The 21,136-nt window shown below is 42.6% G+C and overlaps 1 protein-coding gene across 9 annotated transcripts in view; it reads left to right on the top strand.

Annotated features, from left to right (window-relative positions):
• The window catches only part of RALY (RALY heterogeneous nuclear ribonucleoprotein), an 86,276-nt gene that overhangs the window by 28,696 nt on the left and 36,444 nt on the right, over nucleotides 1-21,136 (top strand). For 5 of the 9 annotated variants that reach the window (XM_019826623.3, XM_019826629.3, XM_019826624.3 and 2 more), the window contains exon 2: nucleotides 10,473-10,537. The exons of 1 other annotated variant lie outside the window; for it this stretch is intronic. The gene's annotated coding sequence lies outside the window, so the exon portion shown is untranslated. Of the gene's footprint in view, nucleotides 1-8,114; nucleotides 8,139-10,472; nucleotides 10,538-12,760; nucleotides 12,861-21,136 lie in introns of those variants that run through there. 3 more of the 9 variants (XM_023251316.2, XM_045053724.1, XM_019826625.2) reach the window with 2 other exon arrangements.

The raw sequence follows: 21,136 nt of genomic DNA, 5'->3' as shown, positions 1-21,136 counted from the left end.
AGATTCTTGGGCTGAGTCCATATCTACAGAACCTTTCTTTTTAAATACCTATTTAAAATCAGTATGTGAACTTGAAACTTACAGTTCCTGGTTCCACATTGAGGAACCTCCAAAGTCATTCTGAACTGTAGGAAGAGGAAGTGCCCTGATTGGAAGTAGGCATCTAGCCTTGCCACTGACTTCTTCTGTGACTCTGGACAGATCCTCTTGCCACTCTGGTTTCACTGCCCCTTGTAAAATGGTGGGGTGTCTTCCATTTCTGGTCTCATCAGGGACAGAAAGCCATCTTTGTATACAGTTCAGTTGCAGAGCACTATCTGGCCCAAGCGTTGGTGTGTGGGTTACAGATTATAAACCTTTAGATTCTCCCTTTCAACTCAGAAGGGGGAAGGGGGAACCATCCAACTGTCTCATTAGCATGGAGAAAAGAAAACAGTAATTACTTGTTCCTCCCTTGATGATTTCTGCGGGGTTGGTTCTTCTAGGGAAGGAGGAGGGGGAAACTGGAGACAGCTCCAGCTGAAGAAGAAGAGCTGTTAGCTGTTCAGAAAATGCAGAGGCAAGAATGATTGTCTTGCACATCTGTTGTATTCTCTGGACATTCCTCCAGGCAGCCTAGAGACTGCCTGGATTGAGTTTCATCTATTTATGGCACAAATACTGTTCTCATACACGGACATGGATTAGGCTCAAGAGCCCTAATGTCACCTGTCATAAGAAGCCAGCTGCCCTTGAGGGCCTCCTTTTGTGATATGCTGGGCATCCTGACAACCTGTCTTTGTTGGGGAGTAGAGGAGGGTTTTACTGAGCTATTTTGTGACCTGGCTGCATTTTTATTATGTTGTGAGTCATCTTTTTAGCCCCCATGGCAAACCACAGCCAGTTGGTTTATTATGCTTGGGCACAGGCAGCTACACAATAGAGTCAGTCACAAGAGTCAAGGTCAGGTATTCTTGTGAGTGGGAGGAGTCTAGAACTGCAGGACCATGCGGTTTGGTCAAGGCTAGGAAAAGCAGGCCTCACAAGGATTGACGCAGTTAGAGTTTTGAGGCCAAGAGGGTTAGGGGGCAGCTAGAACAGAACTAACAAATAAGGTTGGCAAGCATGGCTCCTGGGACAAAGGCTATTTGTTCAAGGGCCAATCTTACACTCTCTGGATATGGGCATTTTGCACCCTCAAGTGCTGATCATAGCAGAAGTGGGTCTGAGGCCACCTGCAGGTGAGCCCTGCCTGATTGAGCTTGGAGCTCTTATGCTATGATTATTTCCTGGGGCTGCTCATTCTTGCCTTGGTTGCTACCCTAGAGGCCTAGAGAACCCAGCTTCTATTTTCCTTTCCCTCTCCAGAGGAAAATATCACTTCAGCAATACCTTTCAGTCAGTCTTCCTGTAGGCCCTGGAGATTGCTTTTCTCTAAACAGCAACGTTTTGATAGAAACATGCTATTAAAATTTTTCTTCCTTCCTTCCTTCCTTCCTTCCTTCCTTCCTTCCTTCCTTCCTTCCTTCTTCCTTCCTTCCTTCCCTCCTTCCCTCCTTCCCTCCCTCCCTCCCTCCCTCCCTCCCTCCCTTCCTCCCTCCCTCCCTCCCTCCTTCCTTCCAAATGTAGATGATTTCTTCAATCACAATCTTTCCTTAGCCCCCTGAAGCACTCCCTTGTCTTGTTCCAGGCCTTTTGCTTGGTTCCCCACTCTCCCAAAAGCGTTTTATGTCCAGGACTCAGTTCTTCCCCCAATTTTCTGTTAATTCACTTCCTGGCTCCTCTCCCCTAGTTGCCAGCTGTAGTTGTACTCCTGTAGAACGTGCTATTGTTTATTTAAAATAATGTCCTGTGGGAATGCAAGCTGGTGCAGCCACTCTGGAAAACAGTATGGAGGTTCTTCAAAACTCTAAAAAGAGAACTACCCTACAACCCAGCAATTGCGCTACTAGGCATTTATCCACAGGATACAGGTGTGCTGTTTCGACGGGACACATGCACCCCCATGTTTATAGCAGCACTGTCAACAATAGCCAAAGTATGGAAAGAGCCCAAATGTCCATTGATGGTTGAATGGGTAAAGAAGATGTTGGAGATACACACACACACACACACACACACACACACACACACACACACACACACACAATGGAGTATTACTCGGCAATCAAAAAGAATGGTATCTTGCCATTTGCAACTACATGGATGGAACTAGAGGCTATTATGCTAAGTCAAATTAGAGAAGGACAAAAATCATGACTTCACTCATATGAGGACTTTAAGAGACAAAACAGATGAACATAAGGGAAGGGAAACAAAAATAATATAAAAACAGGGAGGGGGACAAAACAGAAGAGACTCATAAATATGGAGAACAAACTGAGGGTTACGGGAGGGGTTGTGGGAGGGGGGATGGGCTAAATGGGTAAGGGGCATTAAGGACTCCTGAAATCATTGTTGCACTATATGCTAACTAATTTGGATGTAAATTTTAAAAAATAAAAAATAAAATGAAAAAAAATAAAATAAAATAATGGCCTGACCCAAGGGAAGGACTGCTTCTCTTCAGACTAACTTACAGTCATCTGTGCCATTGTAAAGTGCTTCTCAGAAATAGGGACGATATGCACATCTAGGACATAGTACATGCTGAATCTTGCAAAGGTGTTCATAGCATTGTATTCCCTCCTGGTATTAGGTTTTTTGTAATTTTTTAAAGGTTTTATTAAGAAAATTTTTTTTATGTTTGTTTTTGAGAGAGAGTAAGAGAGAGCGTGAGTGGGGGAGGGGCAGAGAGAGAGGGAGACACAATCCTAAGCAGGCTCCAGGCTCCGAGCTGTCAGCACAGAGCCCAATGTGGGGCTCAAACCCATGAACTGTGAGATCATGATCTGAGCTGAAGTTGGACTCTTAACCAACTGAGCCACCCAGACCCCCCCTTTAAGATTTTATTTATTTATTTTTAATTTTTTTAAATTTATATCCAAATTAGTTAGCATATAGTGCAACAATGATTTCAGGAGTAGGTTCCTTAGTGCCCCTTACCCATTTAGCCCATTCCCCCTCCCACAACCCCTCCAGAAGATTTTGTTTTTAAGTAATCTGTACACCCAATGTGGGGCTCAAACTTAAAACCCCGAAATCAAGAGTTGTATGTTCTACAAACTGAGCCAGGCAGGTGCCTCTTTATTAGGTGTTTTGATCCGGTATTTGAGTTCAGCCCAGGCTGGACCTGTCATGGCTTCTTGACTGTTTGATACAGTCCTGGAACATCTTGTCCTTTAGGGTGTGGTATCTAGTTTGGAAATCATCCCTCTTTCCTTCCTTACTATAACAACTGGCTGAGAGCTCCTTGGGAAGGCCTGGTAAGCCAAGTCCTACAAGTCTGGAACTTGATGGTACACTTGCATTCCACCCCTGCCCATCATTTCCCCAGGCATCTGAAACCAGTAGTTGCTTCATGAAGTATAAAATGGGAGAATTTGGTCCATTTCCTAAAACTTTATTATTGGTACCTATATGGGGGCAAGGAGGGGGTTCTCCTTATTTTTGAGCAGGAGAAAATGCAAGGTACATGGTAGAAAGAACACAGTCTTTGGAGTCAGACCTTGGTTTCAGTAAGTTCTGTTTTCTAGCTGTGTGGTATTAGACAAGTTATTTCTCTGAGGCTCAGTTTCCTCCTTTAAGATAGGGATAATTCTACTAACCTCAAAAGGTTATTGGAAATAAATGAAAATAATTATGGTTTTGGGCATAGGACATGATACATACATAATAGGTAATGGCAAATGTGCATTTTTTTCTCCTGGGTCTTTTTATTGCTTCTGATTTGTCCTTTTGTGGTACTTAAGTGGAATAATAATAACTATCCTTGAGTCACTTTTGCCAGGCTCTGAGCTGTGGGCTTTCCCAAGCTCTCACTTATTTCTCCTAATGCCACATTTATGAAGCAGAAACTATTTTTAACAAATATAGGAAACTGAGGCACAGAAGGTCAGTACCTTGCCTAAGGTCACAAAGCTAGTAAGAGACAGAGCTAGGATTCAAACCCAGGTGTCTGATTCTAGAGCCTGAGCTCTTCACCACTGATCATTATTGATCATTACTACTTTTACTTTTCCTGAGTAATACATTACTTCTAGTGGTTCTTATTTTCTCTCTACTTGGACTTACGGGGATTTGCGTGCATGTGGTCCATGAGCTTTTCTTAGTCTTTTTTTTTTTTAATATATATATTTTTAATGTTTATTCATTTTTGAGAGATAGTGCAAGTGGGGGAGGGGCAGAGAGAGAGAGAGAGAGACACAGAATCTGAAGCAGGCTCCAGGCTCTGAGTTGTCAGCACGGAGCCTGACATGGGGCTCGAACTCTTGAACTGTGGGATCATGACCTGAGCTGAAGTCAGATGCCTAACCAACTGAGCCACCCACGTGCCCCAGGTTTTCTTAGCCTTGGTTGGTGCCTCATTTGATGGAAGTATAGACAATGACCCTGTTTGCTCCAGTTCTTCCTAATTTTTCCACTCAGAGCAGATCCCTTCAACTGAAGGGTGGTACAGCCCTCTTTCTTTCTTAAGAGACCATCCCCTCATTCCTTCTTTACCATTTACATAAAACCAAGTAAATTTACAGTTAAAGTGTTCTTGCCAATCTTTCTGATCCCTCTGAAGATCCTTCAGAAGAGCAGATGCTGTCTCCCTCTTACAGACATGGAAACTAAGGTCCAGGAAGGTGAAATGACTTGTCCAAGGTCACACAGTGAATTAGAGGTAGAGCTGGAACTAGCTGTTATGTTTTCTGCCTTTCTCTACTAAAAATATAGTAAGGAGAGGTGGTGTGTATAATTTGCAGATCAGACCTAAAGAAGGTTAAGCTTTATTAGGACCCAGATCAAATGAGTTCTGAAGGGACCCTGTCCCATCATCCACATCTTCACCTTAGTTCTTTCATACATATTTGAGGAACACAGCAGAAAGGGAGAATCACTTTCCCCTTAGGGTTCAACAAAGCTTTCATGACAGTTTGCTGTGGGGAAGCATTCAGAGGCTGCAGTGTCTCCTCATCCATAAGGAAGGTTGGATTCCCAGGGCTTACTAGCCTGGAATGACCCTTGTGAAGGAGCAGAGGAATGTCAGAACCTGTATGTCTTCTGACTTCTGCAGGTTTTAGCTTAAGCCAGGTGAGGGTTGGGCTGGAGCAGGATAGTGGTAAGAACTGAGGATAGGAGCCCTGAGGAATTTCATTTTACCCCCCCTGCTGGTAGATTTTGTCAGGGGGTTTGGACAAGCAATTTGAAATTTATAAAGAGGAATTCCTACTACTCCTCTTAAAAAAAAAAATCCTTGGTTTTGGCACCAGAAAAGAAACCTTTCCCAAAGTCTAGGCCTTGGACATTTCAGTTGTGGCTGAGACATTACCTTCCTTTTTATCTTCTTCCTTCTCTCCTTTCACCCCTTTCTTCTCCCTCCTTTTTCTCCTATCCAGTCAGCTTCCCATTTCTTTCCTCACCTCTCATTTAACTCCTGAAAACAAGAATGGGGAAAGGGTACCTTCAGACAACAGATTAGTAGATAGGTGGTAATATAGATACTGGGGCTACAAGTCATAACTTGGAGCTTGACATTTTGGACATTACTTCTGGACCTCAGAACAATGGTTGATGGAACAGGTGCTTATTCATTTATTTGCTTATGTACAGTGTCTTCTAAGTATAACCTGCCAGGCTCTGTTTCAGATACTTGGGCTATTCCAGTTAATAAGACCCTAAACCTGCCAATAAAATTATAGTCTTATGGGTAAGACATAGCAACAGTAAACCTCTTCCCCTACTCCCTCATTCAAATCATTGAATTTTAAGGTGGGAAGAGCTTTAGAGTTTATTTGGTATTCCAGACCATGAAGTAAGTAAACATACAGGCTTTGGAATAAAGTAAAGCAGACCTGGGTTCAAATTCTAGCTCTGCTACTTACTAGCTGTTTGACCTTGAATGGCACACTTAGCCTTGCCCATGTTCAGTTACCTTAGGTATAAAATGGACCTGCCATCACTTCTTCACATTATGAGGGTTAACTGCACAACACCTAGCTCAGTGTCTGGTGCATAGTAGTAGCATGTGTTTTTTCTGTCATTCTGCATCAATGCCTGGCTTAAGTCCTTGCTCCTTTGAAACTTCTAAGGCCATCTCCTGTCAGCCTAGTTTCTTTCTCCATTTTTATAACACATGGAGCATTCTTTGAACTGTTGGATCCTACCTAATATTATTAGTCGTCCTTTACAGGAAGTTCACAGAGTCCCACCCTGGAATGCAAGGAGGATAAGAACTGTTCTCATCCATCCCTGTGTCTTCTATAACCCTAACTTAGAGCTGTGACCATGACCAACCAGGCCCAGGAAGTAGTTTTTTGATTGATTGGCTAAGAAGGCTTCTATAAATAAACTTCCGAGTGTTTCGCAGTGAAAAAAAAGAGCTATTGAAGACCTGGCTCACGGGGCGCCTGGGTGGCGCAGTCGGTTAAGCGTCCGACTTCAGCCAGGTCACGATCTCGCGGTCCGTGAGTTCGAGCCCCGCGTCAGGCTCTGGGCTGATGGCTCAGAGCCTGGAGCCTGTTTCCGATTCTGTGTCTCCCTCTCTCTCTGCCCCTCCCCCGTTCATGCTCTGTCTCTCTCTGTCCCAAAAATAAATAAACGTTGAAAAAAAAAATTAAAAAAAAAAAAAAAAAAAAAGACCTGGCCCAAAGTCTCCCATCCTAACTCTTCTCCCACTCCCCTTCTGTTACCACATTGATTCTTACAAAATCCCTGTCCTGTAATCAGGATGGGGATTGTATCTCCATTTTGTAGAAATCTGAGGCTCAGATTAGAACCCAGGTCCTTTGTTAGGTGATAGATCCAGAGTAAGGTAAGAGTAGCAGAAATGAGAACAGAAATCTTAACTGACTAGGTCTTCGTTCTCTGGAAACAGCAGGAATCTTTACAAGGAAGAAGGAACAGAAGAGTTGGTTTTGAGGCCTTACCTGATGATGAGGCCAGAGTCAGGTCTAGTCACAGTTAGAGATGATTTGAGAATATGACAGAGTGGTGAGAAAGGGTTCAGAATAACTTCATAGATTTGCTAGGCCTTGAAGATTAAGAAGGATATGAATATGTACAAAATTCCAAGTGAGATAACAGCATGGACAAAAGGATGAGAGCTGGAAAGCCCATAATAGAGGTAAGACAGATGATGACTAGATGAAGGCATACCTAGAGAGCAAAGCTTAGGTGATTGGTAGCTATGATATTTTTTCCTCTTTTTTTCTTAACTTTTTTTGAGCAGGAAAGTGGCCTTGGGAGCATTAGTCTGGCAGTGTAGGCCCAGTAGTTAGAGCACGGAGGGGTAGGAGATTAGTGAAAGAGAGACTGGGGAAGACACTACTGTAACAGTCCTTGTAATGTCAATAATTAAAAAAAAAAAATTTTTTTTTTCAACGTTTTTTATTTATTTTTGGGACAGAGAGAGACAGAGCATGAACGGGGGAGGGGCAGAGAGAGAGGGAGACACAGAATCGGAAACAGGCTCCAGGCTCTGAGCCATCAGCCCAGAGCCCGACGCGGGGCTCGAACCCACGGACCGCGAGATCGTGACCTGGCTGAAGTCGGACGCTTAACCGACTGCGCCACCCAGGCACCCCGTAATGTCAATAATTTTTAAGAAATATTCCAGCATTGCAGGCAAGAGATAGATCCTGAACCAAGAGGAGGTTGACACAGTAGGGAATAAAGAAGAACAGTTTAGATGTAGAGCTCTTAGCATGACAACAAAAAAACCATGAGGATTTGGCAATTGAGGGAATGGGGCATAAGGAAAGGAGAGGTTGGAGAGCATTAACATTTGGAGTCTCAGTACTTGGGGGAATGGTTATATCATTTGCTGAACTGCAGAGTCTGGGAACAAGGAGATGAGTTCAGTTTATCAACATGTTGAATTCGAGGTGCTAATAGTTTATTCCCCTTACTGCCCACCTCCTAGTGCCTCTGCCTTTGTCCTTTGATCTGGGCCTACAGAGATCCTTCAGTTCCATGTATTTCCTGCTTTGTTTCCAGGCCTGGAACCCCCGGGGGATCCCTCCACTCATGTCTTGGAGCAACTGTTTCTCCCTGTCTGAAATAAGATAGTGCATGTAAGATGCTTAGCCTGGTACCTACTCTTTCAAAGTGTGCATTAAATGTTAGTGGCTATTAAATGGCTGTTGTGGTTGTCATCATAGCTTTGTGATCACAGTAGCTAGAGATTTAGAGAAACGTCTGGAACCACCTGGCTAAAGGATAGTCATTTAGCTGGTATTCAGTAAGAAGTCTGGACTGCAAGTAAATGGAGAGGATTTCAGGCTGGGTGTAAATGAGGGCTCTGAGCCATATCAGCTAGGACTAGGGTATGAGTATGTTTCCTGTCTTTTTCTTCTGTTTTTGAGAAGTTGGTATAATGTGGTTAAGAGGGCAGGGCAAGCCCCAGAGGTTGGACTTCCTGAGTTCAGGCCTCAATTCTACCTTCCTCCTCCTCCTTCCTTCCTTCCTTCCTTCCTTCCTTCCTTCCTTCCTTCCTTCCTTAGGTCTCAACTCTACCTTCCTCCTCCTTCTTTTCTTTTCTTTTCTTTTCTTTTCTTTTCTTTTCTTTTCTTTTCTTTTCTTTTCTTTTCTTTTCTTTCTTTCTTTCTTTCTTTCTTTCTTTCTTTCTTTCTTTCTTTCTTTCTTTCTTTTTCTTTCTTCTTCTTCTTCTTCTTCTTCTTCTTCTTCTTCTTTTAAAGTTTATTTATTTATTTTGAAAGAGAGCATGAGTGGAGGAGGGGCAGAGAGAGAGAGTCCCAAGCAGGCTGTGTACTGTCAGTGCGGAACCTGACATGGGGCTCAAGCCCACATACTGTGAGATCATGTCCTGAGCTGAAATCCAGAGTCAGACACTTAACCGACTGAGCCACCTCATTGCCCCTCAGCTCACTGCCCCTTCTGTTAGCTGTGTAACTTGGGCAAATTTACTTCTCCGTGCCTCAGTTTCCCCAGAAGTAAAATGGGGAAATAACAGCAATCTTCTGAGATTGTTGAAAATCCTTTATTTGTATTAATCTTTACAACAGTGCTTGACATGTGCTACTGTTCTCCACAACCCTAGAATCCCCTCTGTTCCACATTCTAGGTAAATATACTCTTTCTTCCCACCCAACAGAGGAAGGGATGAGTAGAGGCCTGAAGCCAGTTGTAGAGTGCTTGAAAGTTTGTCCCAGCTGGGATCCAGGTTATCTAAGCCTGGAGGAACCTGGCCCAAGATGGAGGCAGAGAGTTGTCCAGATGACCTGAATTCATTACCAGTTCTTTTTTTTCTTTTTTTTTTTTTAAGATTTTATTTATTTTTATTTACTATTTGTTTGTTTGTTTGTTTGTTTATTTATTTATTTATTTATTTATTTATTTATTGGGAGCATAAGTTGGGGAGGGGCAGAAAGAGAGGAAAAGAGAAAAATCCCAAGAAGGCTCTGCACAGACAGTGTAGAGCCTGACTTGGGGCTTGATCTCATGAACTGAACCGTGAGATCATGACCTGACCTGAAATCAAGAATTGGGTGCTTAACTGACTGAGCCACCCAGGTGCTCACATTTATTTATTTATTTTTAAAGATTTTATTTTTACATAATCTCTATACTCCCAATGTAGGGCTTGAATTTACAACCCTGAGATCAAGAGTTGCATGCTCTACCGACTGAACCAGCCAGGCACCCCTCCATTCCCAGTTCTGCCACTGATTTACTTTGACCTTGGGCAAGTCATTTAACCTCTGAGCCACAGTTTTCTCATATATAAAATAGGGATCATAATTAATTTCTCCATATATACTTAATATCTCATTCTTTCCTTCACTACATTCTAGCTATATTGACTTTCTTGTTCCTTTAAGCATAACAAGCTTCTTCTTGCCTATTATTGCTGCAGGGTCTTTGCACTTGGTATTCTTCCTCTCTGAAACAGTCTTCCCTCAGACCTTTGCAGATCTTACTCCCTCACTTCATTCAGGTCTTTTTTTTTTTTTTTTTTTTTTTAATTCTGAGAGAGCATGAGCGGGGGAGGGGCAGAGAGAGAGGGACACACAGAATCCGAAGCAGGCTTCAGGCTCTGAGCTGTCAGCACAGAGCGTGATGTGGGGTCAAACTCACAAACTGTGGGATCATGACCTGAGCTGAAGTCGGACACAACATACTGAGCCACCCAGGTGCCCCCATTCAGGTCTCTTTCTGGTGGTCACCCTTTGGAGGTTTCCCTGACTATTCTCACTCCTTGTCATTTCTTCCTCCCTTACTCTGGTTTATTTTTCCTTATAGCACTTAGCATGACCTAAAATAATGTATCGTCAACCTATCTTTTGCAAAGATATAAGACGTGTGAGAGCAGGATCTTGGAATGCCTGCACTGACCTAAGTTCATCCCTATTCTGAGCAGGACCCTGACTGACTTCTCTCTTTTTTAGGTGAGCCCTATTCCCAAAGGCAGCTGGTGCTGACCCTGTAACCCAAAAGAGGAAATTGAAGGCTGGTGAGTGAGAGTCTTTGGCAACTCTGGGCAAGCTTGGGCCAAGATATAGGGTAACTAGTTTGGGGCTTATTTTTACCTTTAGTACAGGTAACTTATAGGCAATTGATTATTCTCCTCCTCCATGTTTGAGATATTGGCATAGGCAGTTTCCTGTGCTGGGAGGAGAATTGAACTTGGCTCTCTTGGAATTGCCATAAGATCGTTTGGGATCATTTACCATGAATAACGCAAAGCAGGCTCAATTCTTTTTGGCTTCTGCCAGCTTTGTGTTGGGGGTTATCCTGAACCTGGCAGCTAAACTCATTCTCCTATAAGCTCTCTTAACATGACCTTGTAGCCCTTAGAAACTTTCCTGATTTCAGTCTTGACTGGCCTACCAAGCCCATAGGTCAGCTTCAGAAACTAGTTTTATCAGTCCTGGAAAATGTGATTATAAGTGGTGAGGATGGAGTGAAAGAGTTGGGGCTGTGTGAAGGGGAAATCGGGGGAAACTTAAAGGAAAAACCAAAGATGCTGAGACAGGAAGGGAAATCAACACATTAAGAACCAGTTGTGTTATGGGTCTCATTTAATCTAGACAAAATTTATGGATGAGGGAATTGAGGCTCTGATAGCTGAAATAAGTTGCCTGGAGTTCACATTTGGGAATCCATAAAGCTGATGTTAGAACCTGGTCAGTGTAAACACCATTGTTCTCCTTGACTTGGCAGACTTTCCTTGGGCTGTTAATCTCCCTGGAATCTTGATTTTTCTTATAAAGTTAAAAAAAGACCTCCTTAGGGATTCAGGAAGGAGATCCAGTTACTTGAGGGGCCCAGCAGGGAAGGCAGGAGTTTGGGGTTCCTTCTGAGGCAATGGCATTTCTAGTGAGGGGCCCAGGAGACTAAAAGTTGGAAAGAATCTTCATGCAGTTAAAGGCCCAGGCGCCAGCCATATGATTATAAGGCGGAGAAAATACCTATAACACATAATCGTAAACACTGGGATCAGCACAGATAGGGACCTGGAGAGCTGGGTTGGAGTTGGGAAACCTGTTTTTTTTCCTCTTCTCTCTCAACATCTGCCCTTGGACAATCTCTACTTCTGTATTTGTAAAATTGGACTGCTTCCCTGCACCCCCACATGTCTCTTGTGTGTACACCAACCCTGCAGGATGTCGTAGAGAATCAAATGAGAAATGCAAGTTGGAAAGCTTTGTAAATTGTAAAGCAGCATGACCGAAATGAGAGAAAGTGAGAATAAAGCACTATAAGTATCTCTGGCACCTCAGTCCCTGACCTGTTTGCCACCCCACTCCCCAAAGGAAAAACGGAAGGTTTTCCTTTGGAGATTTGTGCTGTAAATCTTCTCCCATACCCTTCTCTTCCTCTCCTTCTTGTGCAGGTTCTGCCTGAAACTCAATCTTTCCACAAAGGAAGGGATTCCAAGGCACACAGACAAAGCCAGGCAGCATCGGCAGCATGATTTGCAGCATGGGGGCTACAGAATGCAGGTTTAAATGCGCTCACATATCCTGGCTCTGATATTAAAGCACTTTTCAAGAGCCAATCCCCAGCATGTGTCTGCCCTCACTAATTCCACTTAGATGTTGCCTTGTTTCCTACTGTCCTGTTAGAAGAGGAAGGCTATTCCTATTTTGGCCCTAAGATCTTTGTCCATCCCCACCTCTCACCCTCCAACTAGTGAAAAATGAACTTATGCTAGAGCCTCATAATCTTATCACAGGCTATGCTCATCCAGTTTTCCCCACCATCTCTCTCATGCCTGTGGTCAGTGATACAGGCCACTCTCTTCACATTCTGTAACAATGGACATTTTGTTCTCTGTTCTGTTTGCTGGAGGGTGCACAGAGAGGTCTGTCCCCAACCTGGTGCTTTTGGAATCCATATTAGCCAACCTTCTGTCCTATTCTGAATCTTCAGGCTCTTGATGGCACCTCTTTTTGTCTGGTTAACCTAAGTTCTGTAGCTTCTTGCTTTCCCATGGCCTGGTGCTAAGCTTGGACCTTACTGTTACACCAACTGCCTTGTGAAGAATTCCATTATTGATTGTTTCAAACTATGAATGATTCCATGTGATAAAGTGTCTAGCTTATTTATCTAATGTACTCAAGTTTCTATTAAAAACAAGTTTCAGCTAAAAAAACAAGGAAGCAAAGCATTGTCATCCTTAAGCCCTTATACAGCACTAATTTACTCCTATTTTTATGTGTTGTTGTAACAGGTTTAGTAATCTGGTTTCTAAACTCCCATAAGATTCAAAGCAGCATATCAAAAAGGGGGGAAGAGCTGCTACATTAACAGCTAGAGGAGAGAGCTGAAAGGTAAGGATAAAAGAAGAATGATCAGAAAGAGAAGTTAAAATGAGTATGGAGGCCATTTAGTTTAGGGGCAGCAGTCCTACAGACATCTATGTACTTCAGTGAAGTGGAGCTAGGTAATTTTTAAGGTAGTTCTAGGTCCTCTTAAAGACCAGGGGTATCAGAAAATGTTAAATTACAATGTCTACTATGTTATCAGATGCTGTACTGAATCCTCTACATAAGTTGATTTCATTTTCATAGCAGCTTGGGAGGTAGGTGGTGATATTCTCATTTTAGAAATTACTGAGGCCTAGAGACAGACAGTGATTGGAAGAGCTAAGCTTAGAACCCAGAAGAACCCAGCTCCAGACAACCAAATTTTTTTCTATTATCCTATATTGGCTCTTCCCTGTGACCTAAAACCCTGGTCTTTCTCAGCCTCTTGAGCCAGTGATTTCTTCTTGCTCCCCTTTTATTCACTCTCCTTTATAAAACTTTATTTTTAAAGATATTCATTCATCCAGTGAGTATTGAGTGTCAACCATGTGGCAGGCACAGTTTTAAAATATAGCAGTGAAGAAAATAGTTTTCTCTCTTATAGTTTACATTCTAGTGGAGGAAAATAAACAAATGAATATGTATGAAGACAAAGCAGGGTGAGGGAATGGAGTGGGACTTCATGATGAAAAAAAGGCCTCTCTTGAGAAAAAGGCTTCTTGAGAAAATAAAATCTCTGCAGAAATATACAGAAACTGTAGTAGTGAGTTATGCTTAATATCTTGGGGAATAACATTCCAGGCATAGAGTACAGCAAGTTCAGAGACCCTAAAACAGGGAGCATGCTTACTGTGTTTGAGGAGCAAAAGGGAGCCAAGTGGCTAGAGGTGAAGTGACCAAGAGGGAGAGTGGAGTATGGAGAAGTCATAAGGGTAGACAGGGACCCAGATCATATAGGGCTTTATTCTGAGTGAAATAGGAAGCCATTGGAGTGTTTTGAGTAGGGGAAAGATATAGTCTGACATTCATTAAAAACCTGATTGCACCAGTTGAGACCTCCAGCACAATGTTGAATAGAATTGGTGAGAGCAGACACTCTTACCTTGTTCCCAATTTTAGGGGAGAAATTGTTTAGTCTTTCACTGTTAAGTGTAGTATTAGCTATAAAGTTTTTTGTTGATGCTATATATTAGCTATAGATGATGTTTATCAGGCCAAGTGAGCTTCCTTCCATTACTAATTTACTGAGAGGTTTTTTACCATGGATGGATGTTGGATTTTATAGATTGTGTGTTTTTTGTTCTTTATTCTATTAACATGGCACACTACATCAATTGATTTTTGGCCATCAAACTAACCTTGTATTCCAGAGTAAATCCCACTTGGTCAGAGTATATGATCCTTATTTATTTATTTATTTATTTGCCCCCCCCCCCCCCCCCCCCCCCAATCCTCAGAGTGTATGATCCTATTTAGATGGTGTTGGATTTGGATTGCACTGTTTTTTTTAAAGTTTATTTATTTTGAGAGAGAGCAAGTGGAGGAGGGATAGAGAGAGAGAGAGAGAGAGAGAGAGAGAGAGAGAGAGAATGGGACTACCAAGCAGGCTTCACGCTGTCAGCGTAGAGCCTCATGGGGGGCTGGAACTAATGAACTATGAGATCATGATCTGAGACGAGATTGGACGCTTAACTGACTGAGCCACCCAGGTGCCCCTTACATTGCTATTTTGTTGAAGATTTTTGTGTCTATATTCTTAAGGATTATTTACTTTTTGAATGTGTTACAGAATTTGCCAGGGAGGCCAGTGTGGGCCTGGGCTTTTCTCTGTTGGAAGATTTTTAATTACTGATTTAATTTGTGTGTGTGTGTGTGTGTGTGTGTGTGTTATTGTTGTTGTTGTTGTTGTTGTTGGCCGACTCAGATTTTCTGTTTCTGTTTGAGTCACTTTTGATAATTTGTGCCTTTCTTGGAATGTTTTCATTTCATCTAAATTGACTAGTTTCTTGGTTTAAAGTTGTTCATAGGATTCCTTTATAATTCTTTTAACTTCTTTAAGATTAGTCATGATAACCCTTTTTAAATTCCTGGTTTTGGCAATTTATATCTTCTCTTTTCTTGGTCAGTCTTGTTAAAGGTTTACCAATTTTGTTAATCTTTTCAAAGAAGCAACTTTGGTTGCATTGTTTTTCTATTCCATTGATTTCTTCCTATAATCTTTATTATTTCCTGACTAGCTTTCTTAGGGGTAGTTTGCTCTTCTTTTTCTAGTTTCTTAAGACTTAAGTTATTTAAAATAAAAAATTTTTAAGTTTATTTATTTTGAGAGAGCATGCTAGCGAGCACATGCAAGTGGAGGAGGAGCAGAGAGAGAAGAGAGAGAGTCACAAGCAGACTTTGCACTGTCAGTATGGAGCCTGATGCAGGGCTCGAACCCAGGAATTGTGAGATCATGACCAGAGCTGAAAGAATCAGATGCTCAACCAACTGAGCCACCCAGGCACCCCTGACTTAGGTTATCTTTTAAAGGCACTTTGCAGTTCCCAAGAGTCATCTTCAGACTTGACTGATGTGTGGGCTGTCAGTGTGCTCCTGATGTAGTCTTTTCAGAAGTATCTGGAGCTTCACAGAGGGCCTAACTCAGAAACAGTGGAGTAGGCAAGTTGTCCACATTGTATGTGTTATCAACTGGGAGGGGGCAGGGCTAGACCCATAATGCTGGGCAGCCTTGATCCTGCCTATCTTAGGTCAGGATTTGGGTGAGGCCTGAGCCTCATGTAGAATATCGGGGTGATGCAACAGGAAGTCAGGTGATACATGGAAAGCCAGAGCTCCCCAGGCTTCTGAGGAGATTTTGCCTGATACAGAGCTGGAGGAGATAACTGCCCACTTCACAGATTTTAGAGGCTTCAAGATGGCTTTTGAGACCTTGCAGAATACCTCTGTTGCCTGATAATGATGAGATTCTAAGCAGAAATTTAATTCTATTAAAGAAATATGGCTTAAATGTAGATCTCTTAGGTAACATTGAGGCGTAAGAGCTCTGAGGAATACCTGGGCTTGTTGGTTACTTATTTGTGGCCTCTAGTTCCCACATCTGTGAACAAGGAATAACAGCTTCTACCTATCCAACTGTGTAAGGCACATTTCAAGTAAGTGCTGTATAAAACTGTTAAATACTGTACAAAATGTAAGGGACTATTAATGTTAGTAATTATGGTGATAGGGACCAGGGACAGAGTCTGAGAAGGTCCAGGGGCGGTAGCAGTGCATTCTTATCCTTCAAGGTGTGGGATGAATGTCTGACCTAAGTGGGCTTTTGGCTTAGTAAGACAGGAGGTTTCTTATCTGCCAGGGTAATCATCACATGGCTCCTAGAGAATTCTGTGGAGAACATCTGAGGGAGGCTACCAGGGCAGCTCATATAAGAAGCAGCTGTCCCTGTTTTTTTCCCCCACCCAGGAATTTTGCCCACATTTTATTACTTTGGTTCTAGAAACAGCTGGCTTTCTCAAGGGTTGCTGTCACAGGAAAGCAATAAGGTCCACCTCACTTAGGGGAAGGAATAGTATGTAAAAGGGCTCTGGGCTGTATTGGGCCCTGTGTCTCCCTCCTTCCTTCCCCAGTTTTCATTAAAACCAAAGAGGGTCTTTCTGTCCCACTGGAGCAGCAGGCCAGACAGAAGAGGGACTGATAGGTCCTTTAGGTCAGATCAGCTAGAGGGCAGTTCTAAGGATGTTGGCTGTGGCAGAGAGGCAGGGTCCTGAGCCTAAGCATAAGGCCAAGAGATCAAAAATCCAAGATGTGAAACTGGGAAACAATAGATGAGGAAACCGAGGTCTATCAGGAGCTGTGGTGCTAGACCCCTAAGATGAGTAGGACATAAGTTGAGGTGACTTAGGATTTAATGAGACAGATACAGAAAAATAATGAAACTATCCTACAAAAGCTTAAATTGCTTATTTTGGATTATCTGTCATTTTGTATTGTCTGAATTTCCACTCTTTTCCCACCCTCTTTGCCTCCCCCTGCCCTATTAGGATAATCTGTCAAGAGTTATTGCACTAAGTGCATAGGGCAAGAGACAAAAGTTACCTGCAGTATAACTGGTCTTTGGAAGTTTAATTACACCCTTCCTGTGTACCTCTGAGCTGTAGTTTCCTCATCTGCAAAATGGGAACAAAAATTGGGATGGTTATTGGGATGCTAATAGGAGATTATGAAGAAAAAAAAAAGTGCCTGGCCTGGATTGGTGTTCAGTCACTAGTGATTGAAATAAATTCTGATACCATGTGTTCAGTGTCAGATTATAATAGAAGGTGAATATTGCGACCCAGGCTCTTAACTCTGTTTTACTAACTCAGCCTTGGAAAAGCATTTAGTATGTCTCAGCCTCAGTTTCTTCTGCTCTGAAAAGAAGGAATGAGATAGAAAGTTGACCTGTAATTGCTGATGTCCCTTCTAGTTCTGTGCCTCTAAAGGCACATTGATCTGTGGTTCAAAGGCATCAAAGAGCCAAGAGGAAACAAAAAGTCAAGAGGGGGTCAAAGAAGCCTTCGAGTCAGCCCTGCTCGAGGCTGCAGCAAGGACAGTTACAATGAAAGCCATTATCTACAATGAGCAGATGTTGGAAATGTCTGGGAGTCTGCTGCTGGTCAGGGACCAGCATGTCACCCAGCATTTGGAAAAGAAATATCAAAGAGTGAATCAGAATGGCCCAGAAGGTTGGAGACAGTAGATGCCAAGTATGAGAGAGATCATGAGACATAGGACCCCAGTTTGTGCTCCATTACCTCTTTCTGGGTGTTCCCAGTCAAGCGATTTCCCTTTCTGCAGGCTTCATACCCCTATCTTTAAAATGAATTAGGTGATGTATTCTCAAAGGGCCTCTTTAGGGCTTTCTAAAATTTCACTGTTCACTTTCTTTTGGCTCTCCTTGGTGTTGAGGATTTCATTTATATGCGAAGGCTTAACAAGTCACGCTTTGTCTAGCCCTAGAGTATTTAGAATGCTTTTGAAGCCACAATTTTAGGCCACTAAGAATCATAAATTTTCAAGCTGAGGAATGCTTTGGTCCACCTGGTCCAACCCCTCATTTAACATTGGGAGATAATGCAGCAGAGTAGAAGACTATAGGCTTTGACAGCAGACTTTGAATTCAAATTCCTTCCAGTACTTGCTTGATCTTTTGGAGCTATAGTGTCATCATCTGAAAATGATGAGATAGAGTGATAATAGAGTAGGAGGCACATAGAGAATTACCATTATTTGGAGGAGGAAAGAAAAAATTGAGGAGAGAGAGATTAAGTCATCTGCTCAGGGTTGAACTCAGACCAGAACCTAGGTCTCTTGTGTCTCCATCTAGTTTTCTCCTCTCTGGAGCCAAGGTCAGTTGTAGTAGCAGAGATGAGATGTGCGTGTAGTAGCAGAGATTAGAAATGAAAGCATGTCAGCTTTCTTAACATATTCGCCAACAGCCTTCTCAATTCCCCTGTGGCATGTGTCAATAACAGCCCGCACTTGTTTTAGAAACAAGCGCTCTATAAGCACTTCTCTTTGATTTGCTTTGGCTGGTACAGGAGCCAGATGCTCTTAGAATAGCACATCAGACTCTCCAAATCAGCCCATTCCCATTCTGAGCAACTTTGATCAGCAGCTCTGATCTGCTGCTGGCTGGGGTGTTTGTCCCCAAGTCCTCCCTACCTGGCATGTGAATCACATTCAGTTGTTTTTTGCTATTTGCCCTTTCCTTCTTGATGGAAGTAACACTTATTGAGGTGTCTACTATGTGCCAGATATTGTGATAGGTACTTTAAATTGATTATCTCCTTTAGTCTTTGCAATTCATTAAGTTATTAATAGTTCTATAGGGAAAAGCTGAGGCTCAGGGAAGTAAATGAATTTGCTTGAGGTCATATATCTAGTCTGTGAAAGAGCTGGGGTTTGAACTCTGGTCCTCCTAACCTCACAGATCCCATAGCAAGCTCTTCCTTGAGTACCATACTGCCTCTCTGGCCTCCCGGCAGGTAGAGTATTCAGAAGTGCCCAGGAAGGGGCATTTAGTGGCTTTAGTATAATGGGAATATTCTCCATGCCTTCAGTGCCATTTTCCCATGAGTTTTTTTCTCTGCCTGCCTCAAACCAACTTCTTTAGGACCCAGGTGTGTGGCCCAAAGATCCAAGCAGGAGGCCGGGTTTCCATCTTCAACATGCAACACTGAATCCCTTGTAAAGAGTGTGCTTGTCATTTTCAGAGTTGAATGAGGGAACTATTTCAAGCAGTAAACCCCTACTTACAACAGCAGCTCTGAAATGCAGGGAGAGAAGAAAGAGGGTCTATATATCTCAAGTTTGATAAGCTTCCTTCGGGGATCTGGCAGGAGAAGAGACCTACATTTAAGAGATTAGGAATAAGATTGTTCTAGTAGGTCCTCAAATCTGTACTCGGTTTTCAGTTACAAAGCACTTTACTTGAAGAGATGTTACTGTGAGGAAACTGAAGGCACTTGCCTTTATGTGGCAGAGCCAGTAGCTAGTCTTGGTGAGAACAGTGAATCTAAGCCCTTCCTGAAAGGGTTCTGTCGCTGGCGTTGGGCACCACCCAGTCTTCAGCTGCAAAATGGGCAGACTTAGTTTTCTGCCCTTTTCTGAGTCCTTCTCTATTTGTCCCCTTCCTCACCCATTCTTACTCAGTTACTAGGGCTTCTTAATGAGACACCCTTCTAGTGATGCATTTTTAGGAATAGGGTAAACAATATTTTTGGCTCTGCATTTTCCCCATGATCATTTTCTAAAATGATGGAATTTTAGGATGTCAGAGTGGGAAGATGACCGTAACTAACAGTCATCAGGTTTACAGAGGAACCCTTTTAATTATGAAATTGAGGCCCACCAAGGGCCAATAAGTTATATGCCCAAGGTTGTGCAGTGAATTAGTGGCAAGTCTTCTGACTCTCAGCCTGGTGCCCTTTCTACTACACTGAGCTTTATGTCAGTTCCTAAGTGGCCACCTGGTCAACTTCACTAACTTACCTGTGCCTGGATGTCAGGCTTTTTTGTGTCTCCTTGGGTCTGTTTCCTGTGAGATAGGCCTATGGGTGTTTGTACTTTGTCAGGGCATAATTCTCCTGCATATGGTGAGCATGTGTCAAGTTTTGTTTAACTCATTAGTGTGGAAACCAGAAGAAAGAGAATAGCTGAGAAACTGGATTTCATGTTGTTAGTAGAAAAAAGGATTGCTGAAATTAGATTGCTTAGATTTCAAAATTGATTAATCTCCTAATGAAAATGTAAACTTTGGCATTATCCTCTGCTTAGAATTGAGCCTTCTCTGTTTTCTACACATTACCCTTTAACTTCGCAGTTTTGAAACATTTGGGTTCTAACCATTTGTGAACAGTAAGTCAAACAAAATTCCATTCTCCAAAAGTATCAGAGGAGCATCAGATGACTCTCAGATGCATATTAAAAAATGTTCTAATCTGACTTTAAAAGGTCACACAACTGTTTCTATGCCTTATTTCCAAATTTTGGATAATTTTCCTTATCATATCATCACTGAAAATGATTAGAACCTCTTGTATTAAAGCTAGCTAGAGCTGTTCCAACCCAGGAGGGCACCTTTCTGTTCAGGGCACAGACCTTACTTCTTTGCTGAAGCTTCTGCTGATAGCAGCCATCAGCACAATCTTGAACTCTCTCCTACAGCCCTACCCACTGGCGTGGAGCTTGGCCTTTACTGATCCTAGATTTGCTCCCCCGCCCCTGTGTCAAGGAAGCTTTCTCCTTGCTCCTGGTTTCCGTCAGGGCCATCTTGGATGCCAAGAGCTTATATACTTCCATCTGGAGGAAGTTGGTTTTGAGTACAGAGTTCTATTTGGGTGAAGTAAGTAACTGCTTTCATTATGTGGTTTTGTCTCTGAACGTGTTTTACCCATCTTCTCATCCTCATTGCTACCATCCAAGGCCAGATCTTAATCCTCTCTCACTGGGACTATTTTCATTGTCAATCAACCCCTCTCCCTACCTCCAGTCTTTGTCCCTGAAGTATAACCTCCTTTCTCTTGCCATAGGTTTTAAAACACATTCCTTATTTACTACTTCCTGCTCATAAAACGTCTAGTGGAATAAGTCCAGTCTCCTTAGGATGACATTCAAGGCTCTGCAAAGACTATTTCTTCCCTTTCTTTCTAGCCTCTTCTCCATCTCCCTCTTCCTCAGGCTCTTTGTTCCAAAGGAGTTCATACTAGCAGGTAGAAATATTAGAGAAACCAACTTTTGGACAGTAGACGGGAAGAACT

The sequence above is a fragment of the Felis catus genome, chromosome A3 (genome assembly GCF_018350175.1).
Source record: "Felis catus isolate Fca126 chromosome A3, F.catus_Fca126_mat1.0, whole genome shotgun sequence".
NCBI lineage: Eukaryota > Metazoa > Chordata > Mammalia > Carnivora > Felidae > Felis > Felis catus.
The sequence above is the reverse complement of the archived record's forward strand: the minus strand, read 5'-3'. Positions and strand labels throughout refer to the sequence as shown.